Below are 23,817 nucleotides of genomic sequence, written 5' to 3' on the forward strand. Positions count from 1 at the left end.
ATTGCTTTACTATTTGTCGTCAAATAGCTGCTGCTCTTTGGGTTCTAACGTGAAACAGATGCTATTCATTAGCGCATCGTTTGTTAGCCTTAAGCTAAGATTTGTTCATTATTATGGTTGTAGTTTGCAAAGCTACTGAGCGTGTCCCTACTATTTAGACTCTTATGGGCCAAATTTTTGAAACGGTACAGCCGTGAGTATGTGACGCTGCGCCCTGTGACCAAAGATGCGCAGGTTTGATTCCCGCCTTTTTTGGGGGGGGGGGGGGGAGTGAACAAGCAGCCAATGTGCATCTGCAAGTTTGTTGGAACAACAAACGCCTGCATGCTTATTTAGCGAACGTACGTGTGGGCGCCTTATTAAGAATTGCGTCTTTATTTATGTTTATTTTTTACAACTCGTCATGCATTGAGGACGTGAGATCAAACGGGTTGCAAAGCGCGCGCGTGTGTGTGTGTGTGTGTGTTTGTTGGAGATAAATTTCCATGCGTGGAGTTCTGATTCACGGAGTGCGCTTCTGAACATAAAGATAGAGAGTGTGTGTTTATTTATATACAATGTCCCTGAGCGCCCCCATCACACATTTTATACATGGACACACATCCATTCACAAAACAACACGCACACACACACGACACTTTCTTTCATGTGTCACACACGCACACATCCCCCGAGCAAGCTCGCTTTCCCTCCACTAGGTCGCAGTGCGTGCCTCGCAGCCTCCCCCCTGCATGCTGCAACCCCGTCTCGCTCAACCCCACCAATAGCCGGCCTTTAAAGCGGAGCCACAACCAATCAGAAACTACTACACGACACACGCATCCCCACACGCAGACATGGAGTGTCATGGCCTCTAGTACGCACGCACACACACACACACCACAACCTCCTATCTGCATGCCTTGCTTGCTCTTGCGTAACCCAATTTGACCGTTTATTAAGAATACAAGTCCTCCATATCAGCATGAGCTTTGCCTTGACAAAGTTTGCGACTTGCACATTTTACAGTAGCTACTAAAAGCTCCAATTTGAAGGTAAATACTTGAATGTGGGGAAAAAAACTTTTTTTGTGCTAATTTTAACCTACGAAAACATCCACCAATTGTATTTCAAATTTGCTGGAAAAATAAATATTACACAAGTCCAACCAATATATCTTATAATGAATTCTCACGGTTCGAATAGCATAATATGAAATAGAGACAAGGTCAACTTAGTAGTTGAGCACAATTGGGGCACAATTAAAAGTGACGCTAAATCACAATACAGGAAGACAAAACAAAATCATTCCATATATAAAATGATTGTAATAAAATAATAATGGACAAAAGGGAGTGTGTTGCCACCATTAAGCTAACGGCAAAAGTTACAATTTCTGTTTAATTACATACTACTTTACCAACTTTTTGTTTACTTTGTGCGTTGGGGGCGGGGCTTGTCTTCTCCAGCCAATAAAGTTGTACACAATTTCTACTACAGGTACATAAATGAAACGCTTATTTTTTTTTACACTACAACAAAAATTTACATAACCCAATAAAATAATAAAAAAAAGATTTAAAACTATTGATTCATCAGTCCCAATAGAATTTGAACTTAAAAATCACCCAAAAATAGTTTTCCACAATGAACTCGCTCGCCTTGGTGTCAAAGTGGGCGTCGCCGTCCATCAGGCAGCGGGGGGGGGGGTCCCGACTTTCTGGAATGTTCTCCAACCCGATGTTTTGGTCCTGGTGCTCTCCAGTAAATTGTGGTGCGAGCGGGAGGCACCACACTGAGATGCTGAACTTCTCGCAACCTCCCAAATTCTTTCTTGGACGCAGGAAATTGAAATATTGTGCATATTGGCATGCTGGTGGTCATCCATCACTGTGGCCTGAGCGGGATGCGAGACGAGACCCCGTGTAGATCAGAGATGAGCTGCTGGGTGTGGGTTCAAAGGTAAAAGAGCAGAGGCCAGTGTGAGGGGAGGGCTTTTCATCAAACGTCACAAAGACACTTGATTAAGGTACGCTTATTGTTTGACAAGCTGGCTCGGTCAGGTTAGCCGATTATGACGTGGTCAGTTCAGTGCTTGTGAGGGCTTCGGGTTCTTCGCCATGCTCCCTGTGGGTGCATTCATTTTGTATTTGACACTTGGTCTCGTTCTGCTTGGATTAAAACAACTGGAGATCATTTAACGAAAATTTGTCCATTTTCTGACGGCTTTGCTTTAAATATTGAAAGACATGCCAACAATCGACCTACGTTTCAAAAAATTCAACTTCATGGCCTATGAGCCAGATGAGGCCCTACATGTCATTTTCTTTCTTCTTCTGTTTGCATGTTTTTTTCTTCTTCTCCAGTTTGAGTTTGCATGCAAACTCCACACATGAAAAGGAATGTGGGAGAATCAACGGTTCTTAAACTTAATATTTTTTTGTGTGTCTGTGCCCTTGTGGTTGGAGTTGTTAATTTTGTAAAGTACTTTGAGCAACATTTTTTTTTGTATGAACGCATTATCCCAATAAAGTTTGATTGAACAAATTCATAATTTCAATTTCCACTCTTAGTAGAAACTAAGCATAAGACTGAGAATTACACATTTTGTTTTTCAAACAACTTACCGAAGGGACGTTTATTTCGTTTAATGCTAACAAGTGGCGCAACACATGTAAACGGACAATATAACAATAATCCTAAGCATATATTCTTTATCCGCTGCAAAAAAGACTAATATTACTGCTGAGGACTGCCTCAATTTATATACACTCTAAAAACTGCTGGGTCAAAAGTAACCCAATTATGGATCAAAAATGGACCGATCCACTTTATGGGTTAATTTGACCCAACTTTCTGGGTTGTTTTGTATAAATCTTTTGACCCAAGTATAGGATCTGACCAATATTTATGAGTTGTTTTACCCCAAAAGACCCATTTCTTGACTTATATTGACCCAAGTAGAGGATCGATCCATTTTTGAGCCATAGCTTTTTAGAGTGTACTGTATCCATTTGTAGTATTATGCTCCCAAGTGTGAACACCAGAATGAACAGCACTTTGTCCATTTAATTGAAGCACAAAATGTATCAAAATCTGTATTTGTTCTTTTTAATCTTAATGTCATATTACTGCATGTTCTTGTAAAGTATTAGAGATTTCCATTTGTGTTGTTTTTTTTTGGGTAGACTGGAACAGATTAATGTCATTTCCATTCAGTTGAATGGGGAAAGATGATTTGAGGGGCATGACTGTATTATATGAGTGTGGATCATATTTGTCCAAAGAGACGTTCCCGCCACCCAGAAGCGAATAATCAGGACCAGGAATTGAAAGTCGCAGGCGCATGACGGCGGTTGAAGTGGGTGGGAGCGGGGATGATGTAAACGCGAGTGTTATATAAAACGTATAGCGCACAGTCGGAAGCAGCCCGCATGGCCGCGATGATCCTTTTCCTTCATTTTCACTCTTTTTATAATCTCTTCTCCTCTTTTCCGCATCCCCCTCCTCCTCCTCCTCTGCCGTGAACTTGTGACCTCTGTTCCCTCCGCATCCTCCTGCACCGTCCTCACAGGAAGTGACATCAGCGGGACTTGAAAAGTGAAAAAAAAGAAAAGAAAGAAAGAAATAACAGTCGCAGGACGGCGTGCGTGTCGGATGTCCAGCGCTGGATTGTTGTTGTTGTTGTTGTTGTTTTGGATGTCGGAGGAAGGATGACGCCGAGCGGAGCAGCCGGACGGACGCGCGTGCTGGAGGCTGAGTGAGTCGCTGACTGGATGCTTTTTTCTTTTTCTTTCTTTCTTTCTTTCCATTCATGCAACTTCTCATACGACGCACTTTGCGCGTCTCGTGTCCGTCGCGATGAGAACTGGCGTGGGGAATATCAATTTTGTCGTGCGCGTTGATGACGAAGAGCATTCTTGTTTTGATTGTGAGAGATGCTTATCGGAATGAGAGATGCTGTGATGAATAATCGGCGCGCGTCTCGTTTGAACGTTCTCCTCCGTCTGCTCCCCGCAGCATCCGAGTTGCACGGCAGTCCGGCGTGCGCCTCGCCATGCATGTGGATGCTGTGTTTTTATTCGCCAGCCGTGTGCGTGTGTCTCCCCCTCCTCTTCCTCACCGGGGGAGGAAGAGCCAGTCAGACCCTGACGTGCACCCAGACAGAAAGTGCTGCAGTCACGTGATGTCTGCTCTCTCACGTTAGGCTGTCGGCGGGCTGCTCGGCACGCAGCGCCTTCACTTTCACTACTCGTGCAACAAAATATGGATTACAAAGGATGGAAATTCAAACAGGGGGTTTCCGCGGGACATTTAAAAGCATTCAAAGTTATTAAATGCATTTGGTTAAAATCAAGGCCTTTAAATGGCATTGAATACGATGCCCAGGGGCAATAACAAATTAAATGCAGTTGAAGTTGTTCATGCTTTATTTTAAATGCAACGTTGTGCAAGCGTCACATGATTTTGCAATAATAAATGTGATCAAAATATATGTATTTGTGGAGACTGGTGACAAGTATTTTTAAAAAAATGGTCCACAAGTTCTTCATGTTCCAAACACCAATTGCTCTGAATTTGAAAATAAAAAATGTAGTGTTCCTGTCACCAATGTCCAACATGAAACACTAGTGATACCTAGTGGCAGAAAAATTACCTCAATACACATCTATGACTCGATGTTTCATATTCCTTCAAAATAAGTACTGTATATCTTTTTAACTTCAAATGACTTTATGAATTACTTACTATAGTGTTACTATATCAATGATCTAAAAGATACAACCACATTTGTATTTGGTAGCCATATTTGTCCATGTCAATTGACAAAAGTATGAAAAATTGGACCAAAATATTGTATTGTTAAAAAAAAAAAAGAAGATGTGATTAATTTCGGATTAATCAAGAGTTAACTATGAAAATCATGCTATTAATTATGATTTAAAGAAGTAATCAACTGACAGCCCTAGTATATAAACAGCATTTTTGTCTTTTAATTTTTTATTTATTTATTATTATTATTTTTTAAACATTTTGATGTTTTCGGGATAAAATTACATCCCAAAAATGTAAAAAATAGGGAAAAAATTAATATATGTTTTTCACAAAGCAGCGATGATATGCTTATATAAATATGTATCTATATGTGCGTGTGTGTGTGTATACATGAGTTTGACGTGGGCATTAGATTAGTGTAAAGTTACATTCAAAATTGCATTAAATTAGATTTGCTGCAACTTTTAGAAACCCTGTCATATCATGGCAGGCAGAAAGGAGGATTTGTGTTTGGGCTGCAAAAGAGACAAAAATGAACGGTACATTTTTTGGAAAGATGTCATATATTAATTAATAACGTTTCATGCAAATGAGGCAATGACTCTTTAAAACGTTCCCTTGCAACCCAGGATAAACTTAGCTCAGCTAGTATGTTAGTATGTTCAACATACTTCCTTGACAGCAATTACTACTTTCCTATTAGCCAGTGCTTTTAGCGTCATCTTACAGCATTTTTTTCCAGTCCAGTTCAGTTGCATTTAACTTTGAAGTACAATACTGTCAAATGTAATGTTTTCATACAAGTTCTATTTTTAGATCGGCTGGCATGCATACGGCGTTGGCGCAAACACGTCTGGTTATGTAATATTGAGCCTTCATGGTGAATCCAGCAATGATGTCATGAAATTGTCAAAGCATTTGCAGCGTCCAATCAAATTGCTATGATGTCAGATCACATGCTGTTCATTTGCATATTTGTCCACCTTTGCTGTGCTCCCTCTTAATTGTATCTGTTCATCTTCATTCATTTCTGTCAGCAATTTCTGAGCAGTCTGCAGTTTGCAGTACAAATCATTGCGTCGTATCAGCTGCCCCGAATAATAGAAGCTCATGTGATCGTATAAATAGATCTGAATACAAACTGTACTCACGCAAATGCTTTAACAGCCTCTTTCGAGTCAATAAAACAGTTGCCCCCAGTGGAAGCCCTAACCCCGAAATGGAAAGAACTTTGGCGGAACCTCAGCACCTGCTGTTCTGCAGCACTTGGGCCTCACTGCAGAGGTCATATTTAACTGCTCATAATTATTATTTATGGCCTTACAGAGGCACGGCTTCCACTTTCAAACTGGTGCCGTCATATCGCTCGCTCGCTCGCACGGCTACTGCTCGCCGGCGACTTTGCGCCTTGCAACGCGTCGTATTTTCGGTAACTTGCGGATTGAGAAAAGGGAGAAAATATGTGCGCAGTGATTTCATTCCGTCAAGGCTGTATAGAGTGGTGACTTGAGAGGCACGTTGGAAAAATGGAAACAAAGAATATGACACGTTGTGTTATCAAAATAACTACACAGCTTTGCCTTCTGCTAGCTTAATGCTAACACAACACAAAACGGCATGGCTAACTAATAGCATTGATACTTGTCGAATTTTAAACTTTTAAGCAGCAGCTTACAGGGAGTCCTCGAGTTGCGTCGTTTTGACTTTACGGCGCCCATGTCTCGTCCGTAGCACCTTCTTTTTTGTTAATTTCCCACAGTAATCATTTTTGCGGTGAAAAACAGATTTTTTTAAAAATGTATTCAATAATTTTTAAACCCTATTTTACGTGGAAAACGCTTATTGGAGGTTCCTGTTTTTCAAACTTTTTGGGGATATATATATATAAATGTATAAATATTTTTTTCCTAGGAATGGGTGTACTAATACCAGCTATCGCTAACGGGTCAATACCTGGCCTTATTTCAAGGTATCGTTACGTGTGACGGTGGCCGACAGCATCCTCATTTGGACGTTTTGTAATCAGGAATTAGAAATGAGAAGAATCGACATGTTTTAAGGACAAATGCTATGCAGGGATATTTAGGCTTTTCTTTCAAATGGAGCCGTCACTCTCTATATTTAAATGACATAATACAGCTTTTACTGAATGCAGTCGATACCCAATATGCAGCTTGTGAATGGGCGCCACATTCAACATTGTAGCCGTCCCTGCTGCGCTGTGAAATAATGCATGAATAGCAAAAACACACACACACATGCACGTGTTCTTCTCTAGGTGCGGCCAAGTTGCACGATTCCGTGTGTGTGTGTGTGTGTGTCTGTGTGGGTAACTCACACTGCTGTCGCCCGTCCGCACTGATAGCTTCATTATCCGAGGCTTGCGTGTAGACGCCGGCTCCTAATCTCTCCCGGGTGAATGGGGCGGCCCCGCGATACAGGAAGTCAATGCTTTGCTTCCACTTTCTCGCTCAGAGGAGACGCCACTGATCTGTATGTATTACTGGCCGCCATATTACCACTCCCAAGAAACGTTGCTCGGCATGCGATTCTATACATTTACAGTATCGAAATTAGAGAACATTTAAGGCAGTACTTGGTAGAAACAGCATGATTTATTTATTTATTTTTATTTATTTTTATTTTTTATTTTTTCTAAGAAACAGCATGATTTATGATGTTTTAAATATTTTCAACTTAAACAAGAGGACTTAATACATTTTACAACTTGCCTTAAATACATGTATCAATTATATGCTTAACTCATTGACTCCCAGCCATTTTCACTGAAGCAACTGGATTTTGACTGAATTTGCAAAGCCCATATAATATTGTATTCTAAACATGGAACCTACCAAAAGAAAGATTAGAGTCATTTCTTTCAAAAGGAGAAAATATATTTTTCTATCTATTTCCGTTTTGCAGCAATTTATTCACAGTGAAAACACTGTAAAAAAAGAGCTTGTTGCAACATGGCCCTGGCTGATCTCTTATACTCTGCTGCCGCCTGCTGGTCATTCTTTTGCAATAACTACCATTGCTTTAAGCAATCTCTTCATGTCAGAAACTGCATCAAAGCCTTCTGTATGTTCTAGCATTTTAAAAAAAACGTATAAATATGTTTTTGGGAGTGAAGGACAAAGTACAGTATTAAAAACATATTTATAAGTTTTTGGGTTTGAATGAGTTCATGTTTACAGGAGGAAACTTGTATTTATTTATTTTTTAATTAAAGAATTATAACTGTAATGCAACAAAAGATGCTTCTGCCAAATCTAATTTTGGGGTCTAAGGAACAGAGCGATTAAAAAAAAAAGCGGGTCTTCAAACCAGCACATACATCCACTTTTGAAAAAAAATAGTGACCACCCCCCCGGCCCTATACTAAAAGCCTACGAGCTGTATATGTCTAATCTGAACGTATACATACAGTTTATACAGTAGTCTGCTCGCGAGATAGGAAGAGCAAGATGGCCGCCCTGTGGCTTCAACGGCTTGCATGGGCGTGTATGGGCCAGCAATATATACACAGTACATATCAGTGGGAAAGCCCGCGCGAGCTGGGCCTGAAGAGCAAGCGGCCAGTTAGGGACTAATTAGGCGGACGGGAGACGACGGAGCCGGGGCCGTATATCGTCTGTGGTGACAGTGAGCGGACGGGGGGTCCATTGGCACCCGACAGGTGCAAAAGGAGAGCGGGCGTCAGGGAATGGAAACCGGAGACGAGGCCGCGCCACATCATGGCCGCATTCTGCGGGGTCACGTCACATGCCGGCCGCTAGCCTCTTCCTGCCTTTGCGTGTGCACGCTACTGTGCGTTGGTGGGGGTCAGAGGATCAACGTGTTTGCAGCGGCGGTGGTCATCTGTCATAGCGCGTCTAGCTCACGCTCCAACAAAGAAAGGTTTTTTTTGGTGTGTCCGCGACTATTATACAGCACCCCCGTGAGGCGCTTTGATCAGTGGGCCGTAAAAGCGGCGGTGAAGAAATGCCGCCGTGATGGCTTGTGACATATTTGATGCTAAAAGTTGTCACATTGATTCTTCTGTGCAATTACATGGAGGAATAATCCACCAGCCATTGTAGCGTCCGTTATGGGAGCAGAATTGTCCGGCGTGTGATGTTTTTTTTTTTTTTTTTTTTTTTTCCTGGCTGTGTACTTCCTGGCTGTTCTGCTTGAACTCAATAATCCTGGTTACAGCCATTACAAATCCTGCTGTCTTGACGTGAGACCCCAGACAGGAGACAGGATCTGAAACTGGCTTTCATTTAGCATTCCTCTGGGCTTTATGGGCAGGTGTTTAACATTACAGCCAGGAGCTTTATTGGCCTACTTTAAAGGCAACTTTTTTTTTTTTTTTTTTGCTTACCTCTCAATTAGGGACAAACACACAATGCACGCACAACGGATGCAACGTGCGTACAGGTTTGCTCATAAAAACGTTGCATGTACGAGGAAGTCTTCGGCTGGCGGTATGGATGCTCGCTGGGAGTGCGGTATGACCCGCGACCGTCTGAATGCGTGGCCCCGCCCCTTCCTTAAGCCTCCGCCCATCATGTCAGATGACGCGGGGTGGCCGTGGCCGATCATTTTCAAGCTTAGCGCTACGTGTAAATGTTAAATTCAGCTTTTGTCCACAGATTTACAAAGACGTGGATGCACTTTAAGACCTTGTAAAGTAAATTCAGACATTATACATACATTATACAAGTTTGAAAAAGTGCAACGACTGAGAAACGTGTAGTAGTTTTAGTGCTTTAGAGCGCATCGTTGTTTGCCTCGAGTGCGTGCAAATCATGGAGATATAGTGGAGGAGCAAGGGATAAAAAAGTGACAGCCAACGTGGATGGGTGTTTCGTTGTGGGGTGTCCGCTTTAGAGTGCCTCGTTGTCTCAGAGACCTTGGTGGGTTATATTACAACCATTCGCTGGCGTCGGGCCGAAACCTTGTAAGCCAAAATTAGGCAAATTTTATTTTTTTCACAAATCTATACTTTTGGTCAGTCCGCACGTGTGGGTTATTATAGTTTTGGAATTTTTCATTTTAGTTAGTTTTAATTACTTTTCAGTTAGTTTTGATCACCTTTATTTATTTATTTATTATTATTTTTTTTTAATGTTTAGTTTGAGTATTAGTTGTTGTTTTTTTTTTAAAAGAAAAAAGTGTATTACTTGTGCGCAATCTTTAATAAACACCATGGTAATGCATTTCTTACCTAGCGTCGCATTTCGGCTGAGTTAAATGGAGAAGCAGGCGAGTCGAGTCGTGGAGCCAAAAGTCAAGCATGCAAAATTGTCGACGAGGAATGATGTCATCTGAATGTGCTTTTCTATCTGCTGCTGCTCGATGACCTCACTTCTGAATGACACACTTTCAAACGTCCTTATTCTGGGTAATATCTAAATAAATATGCTTAAAATCACATAAGAAATAGTTAATTACCAAAGGCTAAAACGAAATTAATTACTAATTAATTAATTAATTAAATTAAATTATAGATAGTTTTGGCGGCACGGTGGCTGACTGGTTAGCACGACCGCCTCCCAGTGCAAAGGTTGTGAGATCGAGTCCGGGCTTCGGCCTTCCTGGGTGGAGTTTGCATGTTCTCCCCGTGCTTGCGTGGGTTTTCTCCGGGTACTCCGGTTTCCTCCCACATTCCAAAAACATGCATGGCAGGTGAATTGGACACTCCAAATTGTCCATAGGTGTGATTGTGAGTATGGTTGTTCGTCTCTGTGTGCCCTGCGATTGGCTGGCAACCAGTACAAGGGTGTGACCCCGCCTACTGCCCGAAGCCAGCTGGGATAGGCTCCAGCAACCCCCGCGACCCTTGTGAGGACAAGCGGTACAGAAAATGGATGGATGGATGGATATAGTTAGTTTTGTAAACATAAAATGTAGTTTCAGTTAATTTTATTTTTCTAAAAAGCATTTTCGTTTTTAATTTTATTTCGTTAATTTTTGTTTTAGTTATTTCATTAGTTGTCATTCACTAACATAACATTGGTCCACACGTGTGGGTGTCATTTTGACAAATGATTGACCAATCTAAAGTGTCAAAAATGGTTTGTTGTCTTGTTGACGATGCAATGCTAATAAAAACGGACGCTTTTGGTGGTACATGGTTTCGGCCCGACTCCAGCGCATTATAAGCTTTAAGTGTGAATATATTTTCATGGCTTAAACATGTAGTAATGTGAAGGCACAAGAAAGACGCTCGACAAAATAGCATCCATTTGATTGTAATATCCTGCCGCATATTGTTTACAAAAATGATGACACAGTCTAAAAGAGCGGGAAGCGCACATCTCTCTGAAGTTTCATAACTTGGTGAAGATGTTAAAAATGAGTACGTGCAAACCCCACAAGTCCTTTTCAGCACTGAAAATGCAATTTGCTTGCGGTTGTCCAGGCCAAAAAAGCGTTGAAAATGTTCCATTATCCAAAAGAAACGCGGCCTCATCCGGGGTTCGCAACCTGATTGCTGACGGTTACAGCAGGCGGCCATCGGGTCGACACACAGAACCCCAAAAGAAGGCGTGACCAAAAGTGATGAGTTTTTGGGCCTGCTTACAGACGGGAAACTCTGCCGACTGCCTGACCGACCGTCTCGTCTCCTCGCCCGCGCCCGTGCCAGAGCGGCGAGAGGCGAAGGCGTTTGTATATTTAACTTTTCTAATCCCGGATTTACAAGGATCTGCTCCAGTCCGACAATGTAGAACTGATATGCGGGTCAGCGCGGCTCGAGCGACTCTCCAGGCCCGAATCCTGCCGGGTCAGCCTTGGACATAAATCGTGCAGCTCCAGTGGCATCCTTCTCATGTTTTACCATCTCTGAGAAGGGAGCCAAAAAGAAGATGATTTGCGATATTGACCACGGTCGTCCGATGAAGACGTATTGCGTTGCCGTTGTGGCAGTTAAACGCATTCCTTGCTTTGTGGCGGCCATTATTCCTGCCTCTTAATCACCCCCTTCCACTTTTATAACCTCCCCAACCAAGTCTTGGTGTGTGGTTGGGGGGGGTGGGGGGGGGGGGGGGCTGAACCACATGTGGGCAAAAGACAAGGAAATAACATGCTGCCAGCGCCGCCCCGTTAATAAACGTACCACCGCCAACAATGCACGAGATCCGTGTGCTCTTTACCACAATAAATGTCACACATTTTACAAATGCTTCTTAAGAAGTGTTGATTTTGTGTTTTGATGATTTATTATATAGAGTTCTTTAACTCAAGACTTGGATGTTGAATGTTTATTCTGCTTTATCCTGCTCACTTAAAGGGGAAGTCGACTCTAAAAAAAAAAAATTCTTGACAGTAATTTGTTCTATGCAGCCCCACTCGAGTCTAAATATGATATTCTGAGTTAAGCAGCAAAATCCAGCTTTTTTTTAATCAGTATCAGAAAGCGGCCATTTTGCCACTTGCTGTCGAGTGAAAATGACATCACAGTTGCTCAGGTCTCGGGTAACAACCAATCACAGCTCGGCTTCAGAAAACACGTGTCATCTTCAGTTGACAGCAAGTGGCAAAATGGCCGCCCCCTGAGATGGATAAAAACAGCTGGATTTTGCTGCATAACTCATATTCCACAAATGGAATATTAATCAGAATGAGGTCACATATAACTTATTATTGTAAAAAAAAATGTTTAAGGTTGAATTTGCCTCTAAAATACAACTTTTACTTTTTGAGTATAGGAAAACTTTCAAAATGGCTGTCATCATTTGTTTGACAATTGTTCATTCTTCTTGCCCGGATTCAAAACGGGTGCTGGTAAATGGTGCAACGACACTTTGTACTTTTGAGCCAGACACTGCACAGTAATTCACAATTTTTTGATGTCGGTTATCAAATGTATTTATTCCAGCTCCCAGTTAAGCACCAAAACAAAACAATGCGTCGACCAGCAAGACGAACGTGAAAGCGTCCATAAAATACTAAAATCTAGTGTTCAGTGTTAAGAAGAGATTTGTTGAAAATAATGCTTGTAATATTTGTTAAATGAGAAGAAAATTGCAATTTCGGTCATAATGAAAAACGAGGTCGACAATTAATTTCCTTCCATAAAACGATGTGGTGGGCCGGATCTGGCCCTTGGACCTTTTGTTTCACACCTGTGGTAGACTCACCTCAACTTTATTTATAGAGCACTTTCAAACAACCATTGGTTCATTAAAAGTGCGTTGAGTAAAAAGGGGGCCCCGAAATTGAACCCTGAGGAACACCATACGACGGTGATGCAGAGTGGGACTCAGAGCAACAGTATAACACAGTGGTACTCAATTTTTCATAATCTTTATAAAGCGGTTCCAAACACCCCCCCCCCCAGCCCCACCCCCTAATATATGCTGGTGAGTGTGTGTGTGAGGGCTGCTTATCCAATAGTGTGTGAGTTTTTAATCAAGACACCTGGGAGCCCAGACGCCAAATTGTCACAGCCGTAGGTGACACACTGTCACACGGGGCCTAATGGCATCATTTACACAGGTCACGGCCGAGCATGCTGTCGGTGTGGTGGGTGGGGGGGTGGCGGGTTCGAACAGGCACCCACTGCTTGTTTACTCTGAGCTGGATGCCCCCCACCCCCTGTCAGCAGCTACAATAATTATCACCTCACAGGAATTTGGAAGCCTCATGTTAAATTCCCTTTGACAAGTCCGTCGGGGGAGGTCAAGGAGGTGGCACCGACTCCGGGGGGGGGGGGGGGGGGGGGTCATGCCAGCAGTGGGTGCAGGGTGTAGTGCCATGTTTAATGTTTGTGTGTGTGTGTGCGTGTGTGTGTGTGGTGTCCAAGGAAGAACACCCCCACCCAACACCCTACCCTTACTCATGCAACCCTCGGACCTCCAACACGGCAAACATCATTTGCATGGTGTTTACAATGTAAATTGGTTTCAGGAGGGATGGATTTCACTTTGGAGAGCACCAAAGGTGGTCTTTTTAAGGGTGGGTGTTTTTTTTTTGGGGGGGGGGGGGGGGTTCACATGGGAAGCAGATTAAATGAAAATTAACTGTATATAAAAACAATTTAAGGCAACATAACATCTTATATGAATAGTGTTGCTGTCTGATGTACAAGTAATGTCAAGTTTGACTTTTTAATCTATGATTTACAGTATCTATTGTCAATATTGCGTATATAAACATATCATATATATATGTATATAAATAATGAAATTGAGTTACAGTATCTTATAATATGCTAACATGCGAAAGTGAAAGATAAAATGCATGCAGTTACAATTGCGCCTAAACCCTGAAAAATAACCCATTCAACAGATAAGGAAAGAAAAAAACATTGTTATGAAACCTTTATTCATGTCAATGTTGTTATCAACGCCCAAACCCTCTGCAAATTTCAACGCAAACCGATCCGGTAGCTTCCACGTAATCCTGCTAACAACAAAACAAACAAATGGTGATTAACCTGCGAGTTTTGGTGGCCCCCATAAATGAGCCCCGGCGCTGTTGCAACTTTGAACACCTCAGCATTTGTGATTTTAATACGTTTGTTTGCGTCAAGCTGTTTTTTTTTTTTTAGTGCCCCGCGTGTAAATCGCCGCTTTACAAGGGAGGTGAGAGCGCCGTAAAAAGAAAGGTGGCTGTTAATGTGGCGGTGACTGGGCGAGTAAGCGGAAAAGGAGGAGAGAGGAGGTTGTCGTTCGAAACGCGTGAGAAGCACAGGTGGCCAAAGTACTGACACGTGGACTGAAGTGTAAGTGCAGATACTTGCGGGAAAAAAGACTGCTTAAAGTCAAAGTACCGATTCAACTCCTTTACTTAACTACAAAATAGGGCCCGACCGATAATGGATTTTTTTTTGTGCGGCTGATTCCGATATCTGGCAGAATCAAATTCCGATTAACAGATTAACCAACCAATCGAAATATCTCATGAATGAAATAAGTTCTTATTTGGTCCTTTACCGCTTACTACAACAAAAAATATGAATAACAGGAAGAACATCGTCGTCGAACGTCGGCACGGTGGCTGACTGGTTAGCACGTCCGCCTCCCAGTGCAAAGGTTGTGAGATCAAGTCCGGCCTTCGGCCTTCCTGGGTGGAGTTTGCATGTTCTCCCCGTGCTTGCGTGGGTTTTCTCCGGGTACTCCGGTTTCCTCCCACATTCCAAAAACATGCATGGCAGGTGAATTGGACACTCCAAATTGTCCATAGGTGCGATTGCGAGTATGGTTGTTTGTCTCTGTGTGCCCTGCGATTGGCTGGCAACCAGTTCAGGGTGTGACCCCGCCTACTGCCCGAAGCCAGCTGGGATAGGCTCCAGCAACCCCGCGACCCTTGTCAGGACAAGCGGTACAAAAAATGGACATCTGACTATGATTCTTTGTTCTTAAGTATTATTTATTGAACTTTACAACAGGGAGATAAATCTGCAAAAAATAGTTTTTTTTGGGTGCGGGAATATTTGTCATTATCTTTGTCTTCGGTTGCAATGTGTAAAAAAAGAAAGAAAAGAAATTCTCATACAAAATTAGCAGATTTTTGCCAACTGTAGAAGCGCTTATCAGCCGATTAAATTGGCCGACCGATTAATCTCTTGGGCCCGAGTACGAAAAGACGCTCAAGTAAAATACAGCACAGATACTGTCGAACTGAATAGAAAAACAAAAAAATAAATAATTTTCAGACCATTTAGGTGAAATCATTTCTCAAGGCACACCCGATGATCTGTCACGGCACGCTAACGTGACCTACATAATATTTGTGTGAGTGTTTGAGGATAGTTGTCAGGAAGCAGCGTCGTGGCGACGGCGTGGAAATGGATCGCATATGGAAAGCCATGATTGATGTCCTGAGCTTATGCATTTTTATGTTCTCCTTTCGCAGGCGCCCCATCTCGTCGTGATACCCACAATCGGTAGCGCGTCTGCTTTTGATGATATCGCGCGTGGGTGCAGTTTCCGGTGCGATGCGTCTGCGGCGTTATAGTTCACGTTCTGCTACGCGGCGGCTTCAAAGCCGGCGAGGGAAATGGCTGCTGACCTGAAATGTCTCGCTCATTTTAACCTTTGCCAGGAACCAGCGAATGCGCTCTGCCCTCAGTAGTCTGCTCTGAACGCCGTGCTTCTAATCTCGACCTTGAGGGCAGCCACCCTTAAAATGAAAGGGGGGGGGGGGGGCTTCATACGATGTGACAAACCAAAGTATCCCCGCTGTGTCATCAGATCTAATCGCCACTTCTAGCTCGAAAGTTGTGCCGGAGGGATGATGTCGCATTTGAACGCTAGTAACAAGCAACAAAGAATGCAATGATCTGACCCTTGACCACTAAATGGGCCGAAAATCTTAGGCTCCGCCCAGACGGAGGCAAAGCCGGCTTGGTTCCTCAAACAAATGTCGTACACACAGAAACATTTCAAGACTTGCGTGTGTCCAAAAGAAGACGCTGAGGACGTTTAACGGCTGTAATGTATATGCCAAGCCATGGAGTGGCGCTGTGGCGCAGCCACAGGGAGTTAACGGAAAGCGTAGAAGCTCGAAAGTTGTGCTGGAGGGATGATGATGACGTTGTCGCATTTGAACGCTAGTAACAAGCAACAAAGAATGCAATGACCTGACCTTTGACCACTATATGGGCCCAGAATCTTAGGCCCCGCCCAGACGGAGGCAAAGCCGGCTTGGTTCCTCAAACAAATGTCGTACACACAGAAACATTTCAAGACTTGCGTGTGTCCAAAAGAAGACGCTGAGGATGTTTAACGGCTGTAATGTATATGCCAAGCCATGGAGTGGCGCTGTAGCGCAGCCACAGGGAGTTAACGGAAAGCGTAGAAGAAGAATCAGCGAAGAAGACGGACACTTTTTTTTTTCTAACTTTATTGCAATCTACAGAACAAACATGGCTTTGCATGTATCGGAACAACATGAAAAAGTCGAACACAGGAGAAGTGACAATGGCGGGTGGTTAAAGAAGCTAAATATTTAGCTGCATAAGCAAGCTAGGGAGGCCGCGCGTAACAACTACGACACGGCTGCGACCGTTACGTCATCACTGGAGGAGTATCCTGCATATAATGTCCAGGCGGACGCGTACGGGTCGCGTTTTGAAATCTTTCCACTCTGGAGCCCGGTTTCAAAAGTGATCGGTTTCAAGCTCCGAAACCGCGCCATCGTGTGGACGAACGGCCTAAACGGTAAGAAACTTGTGAGGATACATTGAAACTGGCTTTCGTGTGGACGGACCTTAGATGGGACCTGAGAACTATTGGCTCCTAAGCCAAAAAAAAAAAAGCCCCTCGGGTAGGTCTACAGAAGACTAACTCCGGACACCCGGACCCTCTGCAGTGCTCGGGTACTCCTGCGATCCTGCGTCCAGAAGTTGGACGCTGTCTAACCTGTCTCCAATACTCCAAGATTTGGAACCACAGAAGGTGGATCTTGGAATCCCAGAGTCCAGCTTCCATCTCCTTTTTTGCTAAATTCTTCCCTGACCCGACCCCTAACTCGGATTGCTCCTAACCAATCGCCCTGACGGGCCTCCAACTCAGATCCCGACGACATGCCTGTGGTTTGATGGTTTGTCTTGGGCTCTGCGTCCAGGAAGTGCCGGTCCTCTGGAGATCCACAGACTTCAGACCCCCTGGAACTCGGCCCTAGTGCATCGGTGATGGCTGGCGCTTGGGGATCGTCCCGGGCACCCAGTCCCAGTGTCAGTTACAATTTGGAATCCGGGTTATCCGGGTTCCACACATGGAATTCGGAACAACATTTTATGTTGGAATTCCACCCCCATAGACCCTCATGGTCCCCCGGAATCTCACCACCAAAGTCTGGTTCCAAAATCTTTACATCTTCCTTGTCATCAATGACCAAATCCTATCCCTAACCACAACCCTAACCCGAGTGTAATTCAGTTCTTCCTCTATTGGCAGTGGACGTAAGATAAGATGGAAGCGGTAAGAAGGGGGTCCATGGAGCTCACTTGACTTCATCCTGATAAGGAATTCTTTGAGGACGTATTGATCTGGAATTCTTTTGATCTTGATTTGTATGCTAATGAGGCAGGTTTTATGTATGCATTGCCAAGCAACTGCTCTCCCTTGTTTTTTTCCCGCCGCTTTCATGGTGGCGCCTTCATCCTTCACACATCACTTTGTCGTTTGCATTAGCCTCCTTGTGAGGATAATCGCGCCCCGTGTTGCGTTTAGCCCCTGCGCCGTACGATGGCTGCAAAACTCACCAATGCGCGTAAGGCGTCACTTTCTTGTCAAGTCAGCCAGCGTCTCATTGGCCTCCCTCTGGCGACGAGGCGGCGAGGCGCTCGTTCACGCGAGGCGCTCGTTCACGCGAGGCGCTCACACGAGTGCACAAATGCACAAAAAACAGGACTTCAGCCCAGACTGGCTCACGCACGGCACCCGCTCGCTGAGCTGGTCGTAGAAGAAGAAGATGACGAAAAAAGAGCAGGATGGAGATGAGAGTCGACTGAGTGGCCCGACAAGCACTTAATCCCTAAGACGTTTTTTTTTTTCAATGCTGTCATGTCTGTGACCCCAGTCTTTGGAGGTCAAGACCTCTTGAGCCCACTTTTCACCTGGCAGTGCTCTTTGGTAGATGCTTTTCTTGCAGTTCCATTGTCAAATGTTGCTAAGGGTGCGTCATAATCACCTGTAGCTAACCACCTCTTGGCGCATTTAAAATCGGATTTGACTCCCAAGTAGTAAGGTACCCGAAGGCTAAAGCTGTAACGTGGAGTTCTCAAACTGGAAATCCCTGGTCCTCTGTTGGTTGCTTTGGGGTCAGCAAAAATAATTAGCGAAAAAAAAAAAAATGTTTGTTGTTGGTTCATTTAACCCTCAAAATCCGTCGTCCCGACAGGGAAGTACGCGTGTTTCCTGAATGGTTTACGCTAGCAACGGTTTCTGGAACGCGTCGATACCACATGCATTATGGTAGCGTGTAACGCGCGGGAGGAAGGGGGAAGCGACGCGGAAGATGAAATGACGCGCGATTTTCAAATCACCGTAACTGCGGACCATTAGCGCTAGCAACGTAATTCCAATGGATTCTTAAAGCGGAGAAGCGGAGCTTTACGTGGAGGAGAAAAAAAAACAAAACAAACAAAAACATTCGGACTGCTATATTAGTAGTATTTAAAGGGTAAATAACGTGCACAATTACGTATGGGGAGAGAAACTCCAATAAGCCAAACATAACAAACCAATTGTTCCTCAATAGCTCTGGGCTCATTAAAAGCTCTGATATGATTGATGATGAGTCATCATATAAATCTGAGATCCTTGCATGAATAGGCATGTTTTTTTTGTTTTTTTTAAGAATATAGTCCTGTTATTTAAAAAATATGGGTATCTTTTCCAAAATAAAAGATTTAACATTACGAGAACAAAGTTGGACTTTCTTCTGTTGCTAAACTTTGACTTCATTATCACAATATTCAGGCAAATTTACAAAAATAAAATTGCAAACTTGTTATGTACGTCTTTGTTCAACAGTCCCTTGATTTCTCCACAGTTTTCAATACATTTCTTTGTTGTTGGGCTTGTTTTCCTTCTTGCATTGTCGTTAACGCCAATATTTACCTTTCACAAACTGCACAAATTACTTCATTTCCAAGATGTCCATTTATATGCTGTTCTGCGACTCTTTTTTTTTTAGTCCGGCTCTGTCATTTCAAACTATATTTGCGGAGCTTGTCTTCTCCCCATTTTCTCGATTGTGTTGCTAGGTTAGTGTCAGCAAAATAATTAGCGAAAAAAAAAAATGTTTGTTGTTGGTTCATTTAACCCTCAAAATCCGTCGTCCCGACAGGAAAGTACGCGTGTTTCCTGAATGGTTTGCGCTAGCAACGGTTTCTGGAACGCGTCGATACCGCATGCATTATGGTAGCGTGTAACGCGTGGGAGGAAGGGGGAAGCGACGCGGAAGATGAAATGACGCGTGATTTTCAAATCACCGTAACTGCGGACCATTAGCGCTCGCAACGTAATTCCAATGGATTCTTAAAGCGGAGAAGCGGAGCTTTACGTGGAGGAGAAAAAAAACAAAAAACAAACAAAAACATTCGGACTGCTATATTGGTAGTATTTAAAGGGTAAATAACGTGCACAATTACGTATGGGAAGAGAAACTCCAATAAGCCAAACATAACAAACCAATTGTTCCTCAATAGCTCTGGGCTAATTAAAAGCTCTGATATGATTGATGATGAGTCATCATATAAATCTGAGATCCTGCAATGAATAGGCATGTTTTTTTTTTTTTAAGAATATAGTCCTGTTATTTAAAAAATATGGGTATCTTTTCCAAAATAAAAGATTTAACATTACGAGAACAAAGTTGGACTTTCTTCTGTTGCTAAACTTTGACTTTATTATCATAATATTCAGGCAAATTTACAAAAATAAAATTGCAAACTTGTTATGTACGTCTTTGTTCAACGGTCCCTTGATTTCTCCACAGTTTTCAATACATTTCTTTGTTGTTGGGTTTGTTTTCCTTCTTGCATTGTCGTTAACGCCAATATTTACCTTTCACAAACCGCACCAATTACTTCATTTCCAAGATGTCCATTTATATGCTGTTCTGTGACTCTTTTTCTGTCATTTCAAACTGTATTTGCGGAGCTCGTCTTCTCCCCATTTTCTCGAGTGTGTTGTTAGGTTAGTGTGGAAAGCTGAGTGACACATTTTAATTCTGCGGAATAAATACTCAACATCAATGTTAAAATTTATAATAATTTTTTTTAAATACAATTTTATTTTGTTGACTTTTTGTTTGGTTTGGCACAAGAAAGTAGTTCCGGAATTTGTAATAATTTGGTATATATATGTACAGTATGTACCACACTTGGGTCTTGTATCGCCATTTGAACGATCCTGTGCGCTGCGTGTGCGCATATTTGTGTGGTATCTCCACAGCTTTGGCACATAAAAGAATTCCAGTCTGTCTTTTGTTTTGTTGCACTTATGCAGGAAGCATGCAGCAAATTGTGGCTTCACGAGGTGTTGGTCGCTTTGATAAAGTACAACCCAGACCATCCGGACCGCGTCGGCCTGCTGTGAATGTACGTCGACTGGGCTCGGAGTCGGTGCCGTTGAGGGGCCTGGTTATTAGGATGCGACCTCGTAAAAGTGGTCAACGGCAACAAGAACGAATGGGAAGGATGGGAGTCGCCCGCTTGCTTTCCCAGAGGTTTTCCACATCCCGAATCGTCAACGTGACACACTTGCCAAAGTGATCAGATGCGCGGGGGCGGATTGAAGCGCGTCGCAGGAAGTCGTTTGACTTCAGCGCATTCATCCAGCACCTGCGCTATCTGCTTAGGCTGCGTCAGACACAAAGTAGGCAATCAGTTTGTGGAGATTGTGCACTTTGAGCAAAGTGGGAAGCAGATAAACCGCGGGGAAAACGCGTCACAAGCAGGGAACGTATTTCAACAATATGCTTATTATTGGGGGTGGCAGTGATGTACAACTCTACTGCATCGTAATGAGAACCTCACATGTCGCCTGCAAATTGCTCCAGTGTGGGACTAATAAGGAGGATCTTATTTTAGCTAAACCAAAATATTAGAAACAGCTCTGAGTATGGCGGATTGCAGTTTTACACCACTATTGGCGCTTATAAGTAAAAAAAGAAATGATGGAAAGAATATGGTAAATCATTTGTATTTTTTATTTTATTTTTAAGTCATTCTCAGTTTTTTTTATTTTATTTATATTGATTTATTCAGGGTTAATTATGTTTTAATCCAAAGAATGCACATGTAAAATGTTTTTACAATTCTTTCTTTTAAATAAAAAATAATTTAACACTTTATTTAAGGGGCAAAAATAATTAAAAAAATTTTTTTAATAAATTTAAATTAACCGATTTGGGGGTGGGGGGGGGGGGCTAAATGAATGCAATTTCTAGTTTTAAGGAAACAAGCTTCCCATTGGCTAGTCTGCTGGCGTGGCTGCTTCAGAGTGCCTTGTTGTCTGCTGTGAGTGCATGCACATCATGCATTGAAAGGAAGGGGGATTTTTTTTTTGAAAAGTCCAAATTGACGGCCAGCATTCTGCTTTAAATAGATATTTGTGCTTATTTGTTGGCATAAGAAGAGTGTTTGCATCCATTTTTTCACTTTTTAGCACATTTGGCAAACATGTCCACACTACTGGCTAATGAATTTGAAACCTCACTTGAGATGCAAGAGGATTGTTTTAAGCAGTCAAACTTGGCAGGATTGTTAACAAGACTTTTATCTATGGTGTGTCAGATGTACAATATATTTATTTCCACTTTACAGCGGCTTGACAGCTGAGCATTCTCTTTGTAAAGGCAGAATTTGGAATACATGAAAACTGTACAAGTGCAGATGTACCTAATGTTGAGGCCAGTTAGTGGCGTATGATCAGTGAATACGAATGAAGAAGCATGAGACTTGGGAGCGAGGGCGTTGAAGGGGTCGTGGGGTCCGATGGTACAAAGCCCCCCCCCCCCCCCCATTCCCTGCTCCTCCATGTGGAAAATGTCAGGAGAACCTAAGGAGGACTGGAAGCAAGGCAAGAACCGGCGGCGGGCGGGGAAGGAAGAGGAGGAGGCGGAGGGCGACTACAATTAGTGGGATCTTCTAATCACCGGGGCAACACTCATTTAATTGACATGTGAGATGTGAATTTGTCCAACAAGTGGATATGACAAAGGAGCGGTCGTCTGAGGTCTGCTGGTGGAAGCGGCAGCTGAGGGCGGCTTTGAGGCCAAAGTCTTTGTTCGGAGAAGCAGTCTTATTGGGTTGGAAGGTTTGCTGTGGAGGAGATTATAACCCATTATGCCTTTGACCTCTTCCGGATCGGTAACATCATGGCACTAACACACTGCATGACCTTGTTCCTCTTAGGGGTTTGTTTACACAACAATGAGCTGACACAAACAGGGATGTTTGTTTTTTGTTTTCGAAATTTGCAAGGATTGTCAAATTGTCTCCATGTTGTTGAAAGAAAAGAAAAACTTGACCGGAGTTCAAAGTGAAAGAAACCGGACTGCACTTCAGAGTGACTCTGTTGCTCCATTTTTTAAAATCCTGGTCAACTTTTACACCAAGTTCGTTGACAACAGGTCTTATACAAGGTGTTAGTTTGTTAAGGGGCGCGACTGGGTCCAAATAATAGAACCTCTGTATTACTATCATTTCAATTTTGGGCCAGCTAAGCTTTGACATGAGCTGACATTACGGTAATATTTTTCTGGAAGGAGGTACATTTGCATAAAAACTAATTGGGCCCCAGAATTGAACCCTGGGGTACGCCATGTAAAGGGCATTTTATCTTATTTTTTAAATTCTGAGAGATGCCACACCTCCCTTTTTTTGTGCACACTGGGGTGGGAAACACCCACACACACACACACACACCCACACACCCACACACACAAAATGTGAGAACTGAGTGTGTACAGCACCGATTATGAAGAACAAAGCAGCAGACATCACGAGTCCTCCAGTATTCATCGAAATGACCTTTTTACAGACTCTGGCATTTGTTTAACAAGTAAGATAAAAAAATCATCCAAATTGAATGGCTTCTTCCTTTCTTGTCTTCCCACTCGGCACTACTCGGTTTCGTTACAGTTGGCCGGGCCGCTTTGTAAGCGATGTACAGAAATCAATAAAGCTATTTCAGGTCAGAAATGATCACCTGTGTTTTATCAGCTTCTCCAGGAAGTGAAATCATCCGCCACCCAGTAAAATGGGCTCACTGCTCATTTCTGCAGGATATTACAACACGCAACATGTGGAATTGTTTACTTTGCATAAAAGCCCGTAACAAGCCGCCGGTGCCATCAAAAGCCCGTTCAACACAACCAGGCAAGTGCAAGTCATGGTGGAGACTTGCTTGTTCGCACAAATGCAATCAGTCAAATGACACCTAACATTTCCTGCAGGCCAGCTTCGAAAACAGAGCTATGCTAATTTACATGCTAGCGGCTGTGTGGGCCCGAGGCTGAAAAAAAGTAAGTTCACGTTTTCAGCATAACTCTTGACACGATGGCAAAATGTGCGTTGTGGATTCAAGAAATCAAATTCAAGGTGTCATG

General features: G+C 43.0%; 1 protein-coding gene across 2 annotated transcripts in view; it reads left to right on the top strand.

The window, feature by feature from the left end:
- The first annotated feature begins 3,401 nt into the window (after nt 1-3,401).
- zic6 (zic family member 6) overlaps nt 3,402-23,817 on the top strand; it is a 106,191-nt gene continuing 85,775 nt past the window's right edge. For both annotated transcript variants that reach the window (XR_015096048.1, XR_015096047.1), the window contains exon 1: nt 3,402-3,739. The gene's annotated coding sequence lies outside the window, so the exon portion shown is untranslated. The remainder of the gene's footprint in view (nt 3,740-23,817) is intronic.

The sequence above is a fragment of the Leptonotus elevatus genome, chromosome 9, assembly GCF_054856555.1.
Source record: "Leptonotus elevatus isolate MCC_2025b chromosome 9, RoL_Lele_1.0, whole genome shotgun sequence".
In the NCBI taxonomy this organism is placed as follows: domain Eukaryota; kingdom Metazoa; phylum Chordata; class Actinopteri; order Syngnathiformes; family Syngnathidae; genus Leptonotus; species Leptonotus elevatus.